Below are 14,355 nucleotides of genomic sequence, written 5' to 3'. Positions count from 1 at the left end.
ACCAGCTCCTAAGCCATTGCCATATATTTTAGATTATACTGTTATGTAGGGGCTCCCTTCCTATATCAGTTAGGATAGATTAAATTAGGCTAGATGACAGACAACCATAAAATCTTAATGGCTTGAAACCACAAAGGAGTGGGCGCCTGGGTGGCTCAGTTGGTTAAGCGACTGCCTTCGGCTCAGGTCATGATCCTGGAGTCCCGGGATCGAGTCCCGCATCGGGCTCCCTGCTCAGCAGGGAGTCTGCTTCTCCCTCTCCCGCTCCCCCCTCTTGTGCTCTCTCTCTCAAATAAATAAATAAAATCTTTAAAAAAAAAAAAAAAAAAAAGAAACCACAAAGGAGTATTTCTAGGTCACTGCAAGTCAACAGGGGTCTCCACATATCATAGCCCCTCAGAGACCCAGGCTAAAGTAGTAGCTACTATCTCTAACATTGCTTGTCACCATGCCAAAGGGAACATTGTGGTAAACAGCACAATGATTCTTAAGCTTCTGCTTAGAAGTGACACTTGTCACTTCCACTGAAATTTCACTGATTGATCAAGCTATATGGCCACACCTAACTTTAATGAGGCAGGAAAGTGTAATCCCACCATGTATCCAGGAGGAAACCAGAAATATTTGATGGAACTAATGACTATCTCACATACTTCATCCATTTTCATTGTAGTTCCTGTCATTTTCTTGTTGATTGTTAGAGTACTGGTAGGGTCTAGAAGATGGTGCTGCCTCATCAATTTTAAACACTGAAAAGATCTTCTCACCACCATTCATCTGTGAACCTAACTATGTCTTTGGTGTCCTTTACCCAGTAGACATCCTTTATGTTGATGTGGATCAATTCATTGATTTTCTCCAGATTGAAATTTGTGCATTGGGGATCTTGTTTAAGAAATCCTTTCCTGGGGCTCCTGGGTGGCTCAGTCAGTTAAGCAGCTGACTCTTGATTTTGGCTCAGGTCATGATCTCAGAGTCGTGAGATGGAGCCCCACATTGGGCTCTGCGCTGGGCATGGAGCCTGCTTAAGATTCTCCCTCTCCCTCTCCTTCTGCCCCTCTCCCCACCTGCTTGCATGCATGCTTGCTCTCTCTCAATAAAAATTTTAAAAAATAATAAAAAAAAAAGAAATCCTTTCCTATCCCGAGGTCACAAGGTGTGATCATATACTTTCTTCTATCACCTCCATCTTACACTTTCCACATTTAGATTTTTAATGCATCCAGAGTTCACTTTTTTAAGGGGTTATGTAGAAGTATTTTATTTTAATCCTTAAAATAACCCACTATTCTCAATATCATCAAATATGAAGTTCATTATTTCTCTGCTGACTTATGATTCCATCTTTATCATATTTCAAATTCATGACATCTACTTTTGTTCCATTGACCTATTTGTTTGTTTGGGTTTTTTAAGATTTTATTTTTAAGTAATCTCTACACTGAACATGGGGCTTGAACTCACAACCCCGAGATTGAGAGTTGCACACTCTACTGACTGAGCCAGCCAAAAGCCCATTTCAATTCCAGTTCTACATTATTTTTAGCGCTATGGCTTTGTAGAGTGTGTTAATATGTATCAGGAAAACTCTTTGCTCTTCTTCAAAGTTGTCTTAATTATCTGTGAACTTCCAGTCTTCCCTATAAATTTCAGAATCACTTTGTTATGTTTCTAATTTATTTTTGGTAGAAATTCTACCAAATGTATTAATTAATTAGAAGGACATTTTACCTCTCTGTGATGTTAAAATTTCTCATTCTTTAACATACTATATCTCTCCACATATTCTGGTCCTCATTTATGTCTTTTATTAGAGTTTTAAAGTTTTTCTTGTGCATTCTTTGGTAAGTTGATTTCTATATATTACATAGTTTTTTATTGCTATTGTGAATGGCATCTGAGTTTATATTAAATTTTCTGGTTGGTAATAGCTGATATAGAAGAATGTTACTGATTTAAAAATTTGTGTTAATATTGCTTATTAATCTAAAAATTTGTGTGGTATTCTGTTGCAATTTCTTTTTTTTTTTTTAAGATTTTATTTATGTATTTGATGGAGAGATAGAGAGAGTGAGCACAAGTAGGCAGAGAGGCAGGCAGAGGGAGAGGGAGAAGCAGGCTCTCTGCGGAGCAGGGAGCCCAATGCGGGGCTCGATCCCAGGACCCTGGGATCATGACCTGAGCCGAAGGCAGACGCTTAACCGACTGAGCGACCCAGGCGCCCCTCTGTTACAGTTTCTCTGCATAAGATCACATCTATCATTTGAAAATAATTACATCTTTGTCCCTTCTTCTCCAAACTTTAAATTCTCTTCTTCACTTTTTCATTTCTGTTATTATAATGCCAAGGTTGAATAGTGGCGGGGATATCATTCATCCTTGGCTTCTTTGTAATTTTAAATGGTCTGTGTCTTCAAGCATGATGTTTTTTGAGGTATTCAGTGAAAACCATAGATCTTCAATGAACTATTTAGTCAGTTTTGGTGGACAGAGAACACTTCCTTTACCTCAGAAAGTTCCCTTGTGCTCTTGCACAATCTCTTCTCCCTCCAGAAGCATGCATTATTCTTATTTTTTAAAGATTTATTTATTTATTTATTTATTTATTTATTTATTTATTTATAGGGGAGGGGCAGAGGGAGAGGAAGAGAGAGAGAGAGAAGTAGACCCCCCACTGAGTGTGGAGCCTGAGGTGGGCCTTGATCCCACAAAACTAAGATTATGACCTGGGCTGAAACCAAGAGTTGGTCGCTCAACTGACTGAGCCACCCAGGCACCCCCACTATTCTTATTTTTATCATTATATGTTAATTTTGCCTATTCTAGAATTCCATATAAATGAAACTATGAAAAAATGAACTTTTATACGTCTAGTTTCTTTGAACTAATATAATATTTTTGAGATTCACCACTGTTGTCACTCGTATCAGTAGTTTGTTCCTTTTTCCTGCATGGTAGGATTTCACTGTTTTACTAACCACAGTTCATTTGTTCTCCGTCTAATGGGTATCTGGGTTGTTTCCACCTTGGGACTATTATGCATAAAACTGCTATGAACATTCTTATATAAGGCTTTTTTTTTTTTTAGTTTTATTTATTTATTTATTTATTTATTTTTAAAGATTTTATTTATTTGTTTGAGAGAGAGAGCACATGAGACAGGGGAGGGTCAGAGGGAGAAGCAGACTCCCCGCTGAGCAGGACCCGATCCAGGGACTCCAGGATCATGACCTGAGTCAAAGGCAGCCGCCCAACCAACTGAGCCACCCAGGCGCCCCTTATTTATTTATTTTTGAGAGAGAGAGAATTGGGGGAGGGGCAGAGGGAGAGGGAAAGAGAGAATCTTGAAGCAGACTCCCTTCTGAGCCTGGAGCCCAAGGTGGGTCTCGATCCCAGGACCCTGAAATGAAGAGTCAGCCACTCAACTGACTGAGCCACCCAGGTGCCCCTATACAAGAAGGCTTTTTGTGGACCTATGTTTTTATTTATCTAGGAGTGGAATTGCTTGGTCATAGAGTAGATGTATGTTTAACTTTTTAAGAAACCACCAGTTTCCCACAGTGGCAGTTTAATTGTATGCTCCTACCAGCAATATATGAGAGTTCTAGTTGCTCCACATATTCTATAACACTTAGTATTGTAAAGTGTTGTAAATATTTTTCATTTTATCAGGGATGTATTTCCTTACTGTCCTTATATCGGACTGGTGCCTAATTGTTGTTTTAATTAGCATTTCTCTGATGACTAATGATTTCAAACACTTTTATCATCCACTTATTGGTCATTGGTATACCTTCCTTTGTGAAATATCTGGTTTTTGCCCATTGAAAAAACTGTGTTGTTTGTATTTTTATCATTGAGTTGCAAGAGTTCTTTATATGTTGTGGATACAAGCCTTTCATCAGATATGTGTGTTGTGAATATTTACTCTCAATCTGTAGCTGGCCTATTTGTTTTCTTGATGGTGCTTTCCGATGAATAGAATTCTACATTTTGATGAGGTCCCATTTATCAATCTTTTCTTTTATGGTTTATACTTTCTGGAGCTTCCCTAAGAAATCTTTGCTTTCTCAGTGGTCACAAAGATATTCCCCTAGCGCTTTTAGTAGCTTTATTATTTTAGCCCTTATGTTTCAGTTTATGATCCATTTCAAATTGGCTTTTGCATACAGAATAATGTAGGGGTTGAAGTCTTTTAGTTCCCATATGGATACCCAGTTGTTCCAGCACCATTTTGGGGGGACATTTTTCTTTCCCTGCTGAATTACTTTTTAATTACATTTTTATCAAAAGTCATTTGACTGTATATCTGTGGGTCTATTTCTGGACTCTCTGTCTGATTCCATTGATTTGACCATCCTTCCACCAATAACACATCATGTTGGCTACAGTTTGGGATTTTTTTCTTTTAGTCTGAAAATGTCATATTTTGTTTTCATATTTTGAAGAATATTTTTGTTGGTCATAGAACTATATGTTTGCAGGTTTTTTCTTTCAGCACCTTAAAGTCGTCGTTCCATTTCCTTTTGGTTCTATAGTTTGGGTACAAAATCACCAAATCTTACTGTTGCTGCTTTGAAAGTAATGTGTTTTCATTCTCTGGATGCTTTTAAGATGTGCTACTTAGCTTTGGTTTTCAGCTATTTGACTATTAAGTGTTTAGACGTAGCTTCCTTTGTATTTATTCTGCTTGGGTTTCAACAAGCATCTTGAATCTGTACATTGATATCTCTGATCAGTCTTGGAAAGTTTTTGGTCTTTCTCTTCCAATTTTACTTCTGTTTTATTCTCTCTCTCCTCTCCTCTGGGACTGCAGTTGCACATATATTTAAGCTTTTCATTGTGTCCCACATGTCTCTTGTGCTCTGTCCTTTCCATTCTTTTTTTTTCCTCTGTGGGCTTCAGTGCGGATGATTTATATTGATATTGGGTTCATTAACCCTGTCTGTTGCTCTTAAATCCATCCAGTGAATTTGTAATTATAGATATTGTATTTTGTAGTTCCAGAAAGTCCGTTTGATATTTTTATAGGTTACAATTCTCTGTGGAAGTTTTCTTTTTAACAATTTTGTCATACTTTGTATTTTTCTCTTTGTAATGGTTATTTAAAATGCTTGTCTGCAAAATAAAATAAAGTGTCCGCTGACTGCAAAATCTGGGGCATCTGTGGGTCTTCTTCTATTATTGGTTTTTTTTCTCCTGAGAATGTGTGATCACATTTTCCTGCCCTTTCACATGCCTTATAATTATTTATTGTACGCTGGAGATTGTATATATATGAACTGAGACTGAAGATGATGATATTTTCCCCAAATAGGTTTTACCCTTTCTTTATTAGGCAGATAAGATAAGGGGCCAATCATAACAATATGATTAGAAAATGAACTGCATTGGGGTGGGGTTGTAGTTTTGTTAGTCCCTACCTCCTTGGCCATGAGACACCATTGGAAATTCATTTATGCCTTTCAGAGGCTTGAACTTAGCTCCTTAGGCTCCCAATCAACACAGCATCAAAATTTGGCAAATAACATAAGAGAGAGCTATATATTTGACAAAAACCCCCTTCCTCTAGCAGGACTTTGTGGGAAATTTCCTTTTGTTATTCCACACCCTCCTCATCCACCCCCAGCTTCCTGTACCACTCAAGCACTCAGCAAATGTTCTGTGGGAGAAAACTGAGGGCCATCATCGATTTCCCATCTCTCATCCTTATTATTCCAATGTCCTTCCCTTCAGCCCAAGGAAGGAGTGGCTGCCCCCAGGCTCCGAATCCTGTCCCTTTCTGCCTTCTTAGAGATCTTTATGTAGCACATATCATACCCCTTCTCCCCCATGCAACTTGTCTACTTCTTCTCTTGGTACCTTCCCATAAGCACAGAAGCTCAGGTCTCTCATATCTTGAAAAAAGCACTGTAACCTTTTTTTATCTGTGTGCTCTTCAACTACTCATCCTTCCATTCACCCATCCACTTATTCAACAAACTGTAGCTGAACACCTACAATGTGCCAGGCAGTATTCTAGGTGGAATACAGCATGAACAAAAACAAAGTCCTGACTCTTATGGAAATCATATTCTATGGAGGGATAAAGAAAATAAACACATAAGCAACAACATATAGTCAGAAGGTTAATAAATTCTAAGGGGGAAAAATCAAGCAGAATGAAGGAGTTGGAGATAACTGGGGATGGGGACTAGGTGAGTATCACTTTATATAGGGTGGTCAGGGAAGCCTTCCATGGTAAGGTAATGTCTGAACAGAGACCTGGAAAAAGTAAGGGAATGAGCTACATGGACACCTGGAGGAAGAGTGTCCTAGTCAAGGGGAATAGCACATGCAGAGGTTCTGAGGCAAATGTGCCTGGTGTATTCAAAGAACAAGGAAGGGAGCATGAAGAGGAAGCAAGAGAAGAGTGGCAGATGAGATCATAGGAATAGCAGGGGGCCAGGTCATGCAGGGCTTTATAAGCCAATTTAAGGACTCAGTTTTTACTTTGGAGAAATCTGGAGGAATGAAAATTTGCCTATATTTAAGAGGATCACCCTATCTGTTGTGTAGATAGTAAACTACAGACAGGAACCAAAGCAGGGAGACAGATTAGGATGCTATTGCAATACAGGCATGTGATAAAGATGGCTTGGACCAGGGTGGTAGCAGTGGAGGTGGAATGAGGTCATTTGGTTCTGAATATATTTCAAAAGTAGATATAGTCGGATTGCCAATGTGAGGTTTGCAAGAAAGAGGAAAATCAAGGATGATTGCAAGGCTTTTGGCCCTAGCTACTGGAAGAATGGAGTTGTCATTCCTGAGATGGGGAGGTTTGCAAGAGAAAAGAATTTTTTTGTTTCGTTTTATTTTATTTCCATAACAGGGGGTGGAAATTATTGGAGACAAGTGGAGATGCTGAGTAGGCAGTCAGATATACAGAATTCAAGACACATTCCAAACTGGAGATTTAAATTTGAGAGTTGTCAGCACATAGATAATATTTAAAGCCATTGGAGGATGAGATGACCAAGGGAATGGGCATAGAGCCAGAAGAAAAGAGTTCTGAGTACTAAGTCCCCAACTTGAAGTATAGTGTTCCCCAACATGAAGGGGTTGGTGGGAAGAGAAGGACCCAGCCTAGGAGATTAGAAGGAGCAACCAGTGAAGGTAGAAGAAAAGCAAGAGAGGGAATGTTCTAGGAGTAGAAAGTGTTTCCAGAAAGAGAGTGAATGAATCAGGGGAGAGTGAAAGGATTGATGATGCAAGAGAGAAAGTGACTGGTGATGTCCTCAAGGAGATGAGAGTACAGAAGAGGGGGCCGGCCTCAGTAGGAGAACCCTGTCTCACCCCCAGCATCAGGGGCAAGCGGGGCATGTGGGCCCACTTGCTGTTTCTCTTCTTCCAGCCCTGCTCTTCTCAAGGGTAACTTTCCCCTTCTGCCTCCACCACCTGACCCCTTTCCTGGTCTCAGACGCACGAAGCACACACCAGGGTAATCAGCTCAGGGTCTTCCCAACCTGTGCAGTGTCTTAGACAAGTGCTAGATGCCGGCAGGACTCTGATGCTATTCACTTATCAAATTCTTCCCCTTCTTCAAGGTCATCTAGAAGCCCATCTCCTCTGGGGGCCCTTTCCAAACCTCCACAGTCCCAGCCCACAGTGCTTCCCCTTCCCTGCCCTCCCATTTCCTCCTCTAACCCCAAGACTGGCATTGAAGAGCATCATCCTTGGAGACCTGGGTTGGAGTGAGGATGGAGACCCTCTTCAGTTGCATTTTGACACATCACCAGGAGGGGGCTCAGGGTAGCAAGGGCGTCTGTCAACCACAGTAGGCACAACCTGTAAAAGGGTCGGGAAGTTGGAGGTAATCTGTTGGTCTCTTCCTGACTTTGCAGACTGCTTGTGCATGTGCTAGCCTGCTTCATCAGTCCTGCCTGCTTCAGGGCCTAGGGGGAAATCCTTCAGGTTCTCTCGGGGAGAAACAGTCGGTGACTCAGCAGGCCCTGGAGGACACTGTGCAGGACTCTTTCAGAAGAAAAGGAGGCAGGGACCCCAGAACAGCTGACCCATTCTCCTGGTCACATGTGCCGTCCTTGGCAGGGCTGGGAGGAGAGCCCTGGTGTCCTGGTTTCCAGCCTACTGTCCCATCTGTACCCTGCTCCCCCTGGCCTAGGTTGAGGCATTCACTCCAGAGTTCAAATGTTCTTTCAGCTACAACGTTAGGAGGAATGGGGGTCAGGGAGAGGAGCCTGGCTGTGGAGCCTGGAGGAGAATAAGCTGGGGTCCTGCCCTGAGGAACTCTGAAATTACATGGGGCAAGCAGAGAACACTGGGCAGCTCATGTCAATACCAACCAGAGTTGAAGTTGGCACATGTTTCTTGAAGGAGACTGGGAAGTAAGTGGATTTGTCCAGTTTGAGAGGCCAACCTCTGATTGACTCCCTGTCCCTTAGGGGAGGGAATGGAGCTGTGTGAATATTTACAGAGGCGTGGATGGTGTGAAGGTTGACCAAGTGGGACCACATTTTTAAAAAATTTTTTATTGTTATGTTAATCACCATACATTACATCATTAGTTTTTGATGTAGTGTTCCATGATTCATTGTTTGTGCATAACACCCAGTGCTCCATGCAGAACGTGCCCTCTTTAATACCCATCACCAGGCTAACCCATCCCCCCACACCCCTCCCCTCTAGAACCCTCAGTTTGTTTTTCAGAGTCCATCATCTCTCATGGTTCATCTCAAGTGGGACCACATTTTGACAGCAATGCTGACTCAACAGATTGGAACAGGGAATTTCTAGGGTGAGTGGAGACACCCCAGGGTGGCTGGGATCATTCCTCAGAGGTGGCCATGCATCTCCCTGAGTGGATAAATCCTGCTGCTGCTCAAGGCCCTGTTTGGAAACCCAAGGCCCATCACGGTTTGTCTGTGGAGGTGTCGGGTTTCCTCGGAAAGTCTGGTTGTAGAGATTTCTTTAGAAGTTATATTTGTGATGATCTCATCATGGGAAATGAGGAAAGAAGAGATGCCAAATATGTTATTGTGCTGAAAATCCTGTTTTAAGAAAACAATCGCAAGATTGTATTCATTAGCTAACTGCTAACCACAAAAGTGGAAAAAGCAGTTAAGCCAATAAGAAATAATCCCCACGTCTGATGTAGTGAGTGTCCTTGGGGATTGGGCCAGTGGGGAGAGAGCCCAATTCTGGTGGCAGAAGCAGGGTGGGAGGGAAACTGTCAGAGGACTGACTGGGGACGCTGCAGCTCATATAGCCTGCTTACCTCAAACTGGGCTTCTCCCCAGGATCAGTGACCTGAGCGGCCACCGAGCCACACCCAAAGCATGGTCCAGGAGGGACCACTTCCATCACACCCTGCATATCTCCACATGAGAGGGAAAGTGGGCTGAGGGAAGCCAGCAAGAGAAAGGGGCTTGGATTGGCAGTCAGTCATCTTGGAAATGAGGGTTTGGCTGGGGTGCCTGAGTCGGTTGAGTATCTGACTCTTGGTTTCGGCTCAGGTCATGATCTCAGCATCATGAGATCAATCCCTGTTTTGAGCTCCACACTGGGCCTGGAGCTTGCTTAAGATTCTCTCTCTCCAGGTACCTGGGTGGCTCAGTCGGTTGGTTAAGTGTCTGCCTCCAGCTTACATCATGGTCCCGGAGCCCTGGGATCGAGCCCCGCGTCGGGCTCCCCACTGAGTGGGGAGTCTGCTTCTCCCTCTGCCCCTCCTCCCCACTCATACACTCATTCTCTCTCAAATAAATAAATAAATAAAATCTTAAAAAAAAAAAAACCTCTCCGTTTCCCTCTGCCTGCCCGCCCCACCGGCCCCCCCCCCACTTGCATGCTTTCTCTCTCACTCTCTCAAAAAAAAAAAAAAAAAAGAACTGGCAGGTGAATAATGCCCCACTCGGGAGGACAGAAGAAACCATTTTCACTATTGGGGCAGCTCAGCTTTCCCTTGTGTCGGTAACAGGGCTGGGGGACTATGGTCAGATGTCCTGAAGGTGTCCAGGCAAGTCCAACTAAAACCACATGACCATCATGAGTCCCCATAACTGAAAAAGCAATATTAGTATTTAATTTAATTTAGCACCTGGATTGAGACTAGGATTTCTGGATTTCGAGTGGTTTATCCACTGTCTTCCCTAGGAAGGTCTCCACTGCTGGCTTCTCATGAGGGGCCCCTTGTTCTCCAAGCCTGGGGCTCTTGGTCTTATCCTTCTAGCTGGGACCCCTAACTTGTTCTGTTCTGTGCTCTCTTCTCTGAACCTGTCCTGGGCCAAACCTAGGAGCAGGACCAGGGCCAGGGGGACATAAATGAGGGCCCTGTGATGCAACACTGAAGGAGGCACTCACTCTCGGGGTTGTGCAAGTGCTGATAACTGGGTTATTTGCACATGACTAGAAGTCATCAGGAAAAAAAAACCCAAAACAACTCCCAATATGAGGGAATATGTCTCCTGGCACCACAGTGCTCTTTTACTTTTGTTGTTTTGTTTCTTAACTCCATCCCAGCCCTCCTGTTTGGAGAACCAACCACCTTGACCCTCCAGCAGCAGGACAGACTCCATGATGGATTCCTAGTATCGGGAGCGCCGGAAGCGTGGGCCGGAGAAGGAAGAGGAAAGCCGGAGGAGGGCTGAAAGCTACCACCCGGGACAGGGGAGGAGGACAGATGCTGTAGAGGGTGGCCAGGGAAGAAGAGAGGACAGCGGGTCAGATGGGGGCAGCTGGTCATACAAGCCTGGTTAGAAGACGTTTTGTTATTTTTGCAGTGTATGTGTTGGATGGTGGGGGGGGAAGTGTTCTTGAAGGATCAGTTCTGCTCTTTTTTTCAGGCTGCTCCTGCTATTTTGCTGGCCAGATGCTTCCAGCTGGAAGTATTTGGATCTAGACACCTAAAGTCTACTCCAATACTCAAGTGCCAGGAATAAGAAAGCAGGAAGGTGCACTGGTCACTATGCTCTATATTCACCCCTACACTGGATCCGGTCATTTAGGGGAAACTTGGTTGCCTTAGACAGCTGGGCTGGCGGGCTGGCTCCAGATGGCAGCCTGTGCGCCCTAAATGAGTGGGTGGGGCTGGGGCTGGGTGGGGTGGTGGCCTTTGCCAAAACATCAAGGACTTGAGACCTGAAAATGCAAACCAGTCGGGAGGTAATGTGCAGCCTGAGTAAGGGGAGCCCAAGGCCAAGTTACTGGTGTCACAGGAACTTGGAAAAAAAATGCCCAAACGGGTCCCTCGGCCCCCAGTGTGGCCAAGACTTGATTTTTCTTTCTTATGGAAATGAAGAGTTCTGGGTATTGTTCTTAGGTGAGGCCTGCCAATGTCTCTGAGCTGCTTTCTGAAAGATGGGCTGCTTAGCTGCTCTAAGGAGCCTACCCCCCCCCCCATTAGAGCTAGGTTAAGGGAATCCAGTTTGCTTGATTTAAGGGTATTCAAATAGATGAGGAAAATACTTGTCTTTTTGTATGTTAAGGAGGCTAAAGGAAGCTGACTCTGAATTTTATCGGCAACTCAGAATTCTGTTCCGGGGAAAGTAGTAAGAGGGTCAGAACACCCCCTCCCTTTGCCAGAAGATGGTCTGATGTTCCTTACAGCGAGCCTGGGGAGAAAGACCATTGAGGGTCACTATTCATCCCTAATCAATCCTGAATGAGCAATGGCAATGGCAACTCTGGGGGCGAGGCCAAGGGCTGGCAGCAATCCAGGGTCCGGGTGGCAGCTCCACAATGCCTTCGGGAACCAGACTGCTTCTGACTTTCTCCTCCACCACCCTTAGCCTTTGTCCCCAGAGTTGCAGGATGGCTGCTTTACAACGGTTGTATGTCTGCACTTGACGCACAAAGAAAAAGAAGAGCAAAAGGCAAAAGGCAAAGGCACATGCCAGTGAGGTCTGCTTCTTATTATTACTTTGGAAAATGTTTAATTGTGATAAAATATACACGCGATAAAATGTACCATCTTCATCATTTCTAAGTGCACAGTTCGGTAGCGCTCCGTACATTCAGACTGTTGTGCAACCCGTCTCCAGAACTCTTTTCATCTCGCAAAACAAACTCCATATCCGCTAGACAGCAACCCCTCCATCCCCTCCTCCTCCAAGCCCTGGCAACCACACTTCCCCTCTCTGTCGCTAGGAATTTGACTACTTTGGGGACCTTATGTAAGTGGAATCATACAGTACTTGTCTTTTTGGGGACTGGCTCAGTTCACTTAGCATAGGGCCCTCAAGGTTCATCCACAGTGTAGCATGCGTCAGAATTTCCTTCCTTTTTAAGGCTGAATAATGTTCCACTATACGTATTACTACATTTTGTTTATCCGTTCATCTACTGATGGCCACTTGGGTTGTTTCTACTTTTTGGTCATTGTGAATAATGCTGCTATGGACATGGGTATACAAATATTTCTTTGAGACCTTGCTTTCAGTCTCTTGGGTTTATACCCAGAAGTGGGGTTGTTGGGTCCCATAGTGATTCTATTTTTAATTTTGTTGAGGAACCACCATGTTGTCTTCCCTCGCATAAGCCTATTCCTTTAACAAGTTTTTCCCAAAGCCCCAACCAATGAGTTTCATTGGCCACAGCAGGTCACGTGGCCACTTCTAGCTGCAAGGGAGCCTAGGAAATGATGTATTTTTGACTAGGCATAGAAAAACACTCTCTGCACTGCGGAGATTCCTGTATACGGGGATGGTCACTCCAGCTGTTTGTGTCAAGGCCAGGTGTCTGAGTCTCAGCTGGGCCTGTCCGGCAGACACTCTGTCTATTCCCTGCCCTAGCTGTTTACACTTAAGGGAGATCAGCACCCTCTCAAGCCACTGCTTCCAGTAATGAGAGGCAATACTCTCTTCCTTCCCTCCTGACCTGATTCTTTCAAGCAATTAGGATAAAAGTCTCCCCCGCCTGCTCCACACCAATATAAATTGCGCTGTGCTGTTCCTTCATTGTCCGTCACGGCTGAGTCATACCTCTGCGGCCGGACTGTAAATCCTCTGGGACAGGACCTGGGTCACCACTGCAGGGCACCTGGCACAGGATGGACTCTTGGTGGAGGGAAGGACAGTACATTCTTCTAGATTAGTTCTATGCCACCTCCAGGGTCCTGCTGCAGGGATCCTGGCTCTCTCAGCCTAAGGACACCTCTTCCTTGGATGTTTCTCCCCAGGTTGTGGGGCCTGGTGGGGGCTGCTCATCCTGAGATCTATGAGGTCAGGCCCAGGCTGGACAGACCCTGATAGGGCAGGAGGAGCAGTGTGGATTGGTGGGGAGGCTCATGACCTCTGGGGACTCTGGGCCAGATGGCCGGGCCTTGAACCCCTGCTCTCTTCCCCCCTCCCTAGAAGCAGTTACATAGACAGAGCTGCTATCAAACTGACATTCAGAAACACATACGCACATAGATTCAAATACGGAGTTGCTCACAAACACACACACAAACACACACACACACACACACACACACACACACACACACACGAGGCACAGAATTAAATTTGCATTCAGCACTTAAATTCAAGGGGGCAAATCCTGTTCCTCCACTTAATAGTTTTATCCTCTAGTAAGTTATTAATCTGTTTGTGTCTCAATTTTTTCATTTGTCAGAATGAGGATAATAATGGCATTCCCCTCACTGAGTTGTGAATATTAAATGAGAGCTTACAAGTGGTTACAACAGCTTACAGAGATGCATATGCATTCATTCTATTTCCTGAGCCCCCTCCCCTTTCTCTGCTGCCACTTGGTGGTGGGCCTGGCAAAAGCACGAGGTTAAGAGTCCTTTCATCCAGCCTCAGGTTTCTCACCTGTAAAACGGGGATCACATTATCTATCTGTTGTGAGGATCTAAAGAGGCCCAGCAGGGAAAGCTCCGAGTCTAGACCCTGGCCCCAGAAGCCTTGCTACACTTTAGCTGTTCCTGTCCATAACTGATGAAGAACAGGTCAGAGAGCAGGTGCAGAGGCAGGATGTGCTAAGGCAAGCCCCTGACCCCACATCTCCTCCCAGGCTGGAGCTGGGGCCTCTAAGGACAGAGCCCAGGCACGGGGATCAGAGCTGCTCCCCCTGTTGGAGCCTGGCCTGGGGCTGGGGGCAGGGCTGGTTGGGTGGCCGTGGGTGGGAGGAAAAGAGGAAAACCAGCTCAGTGGAAATTACCCTGCGGTTGGCTCAGGCGCCCACGACACTGTATTTATAGAGAGCTCCCTGCAGCTCTTAATTCCTCGCAGTCGAGTTAACCCTTTCCAGGCCGCGGTACCAGCCCGGGGCGGAGGGAGAACACAGGACTGGGGTCGGCCCACGGGATCCGGCTCTGCGGCCAGCCGCCTGGAGGGTGGGGTGGTCAGCGGGCAGTCA

This window comes from Halichoerus grypus, chromosome 8 (assembly GCF_964656455.1).
Source record: "Halichoerus grypus chromosome 8, mHalGry1.hap1.1, whole genome shotgun sequence".
NCBI classification, from domain to species: domain Eukaryota; kingdom Metazoa; phylum Chordata; class Mammalia; order Carnivora; family Phocidae; genus Halichoerus; species Halichoerus grypus.
The sequence above is the reverse complement of the archived record's forward strand: the minus strand, read 5'-3'. Positions refer to the sequence as shown.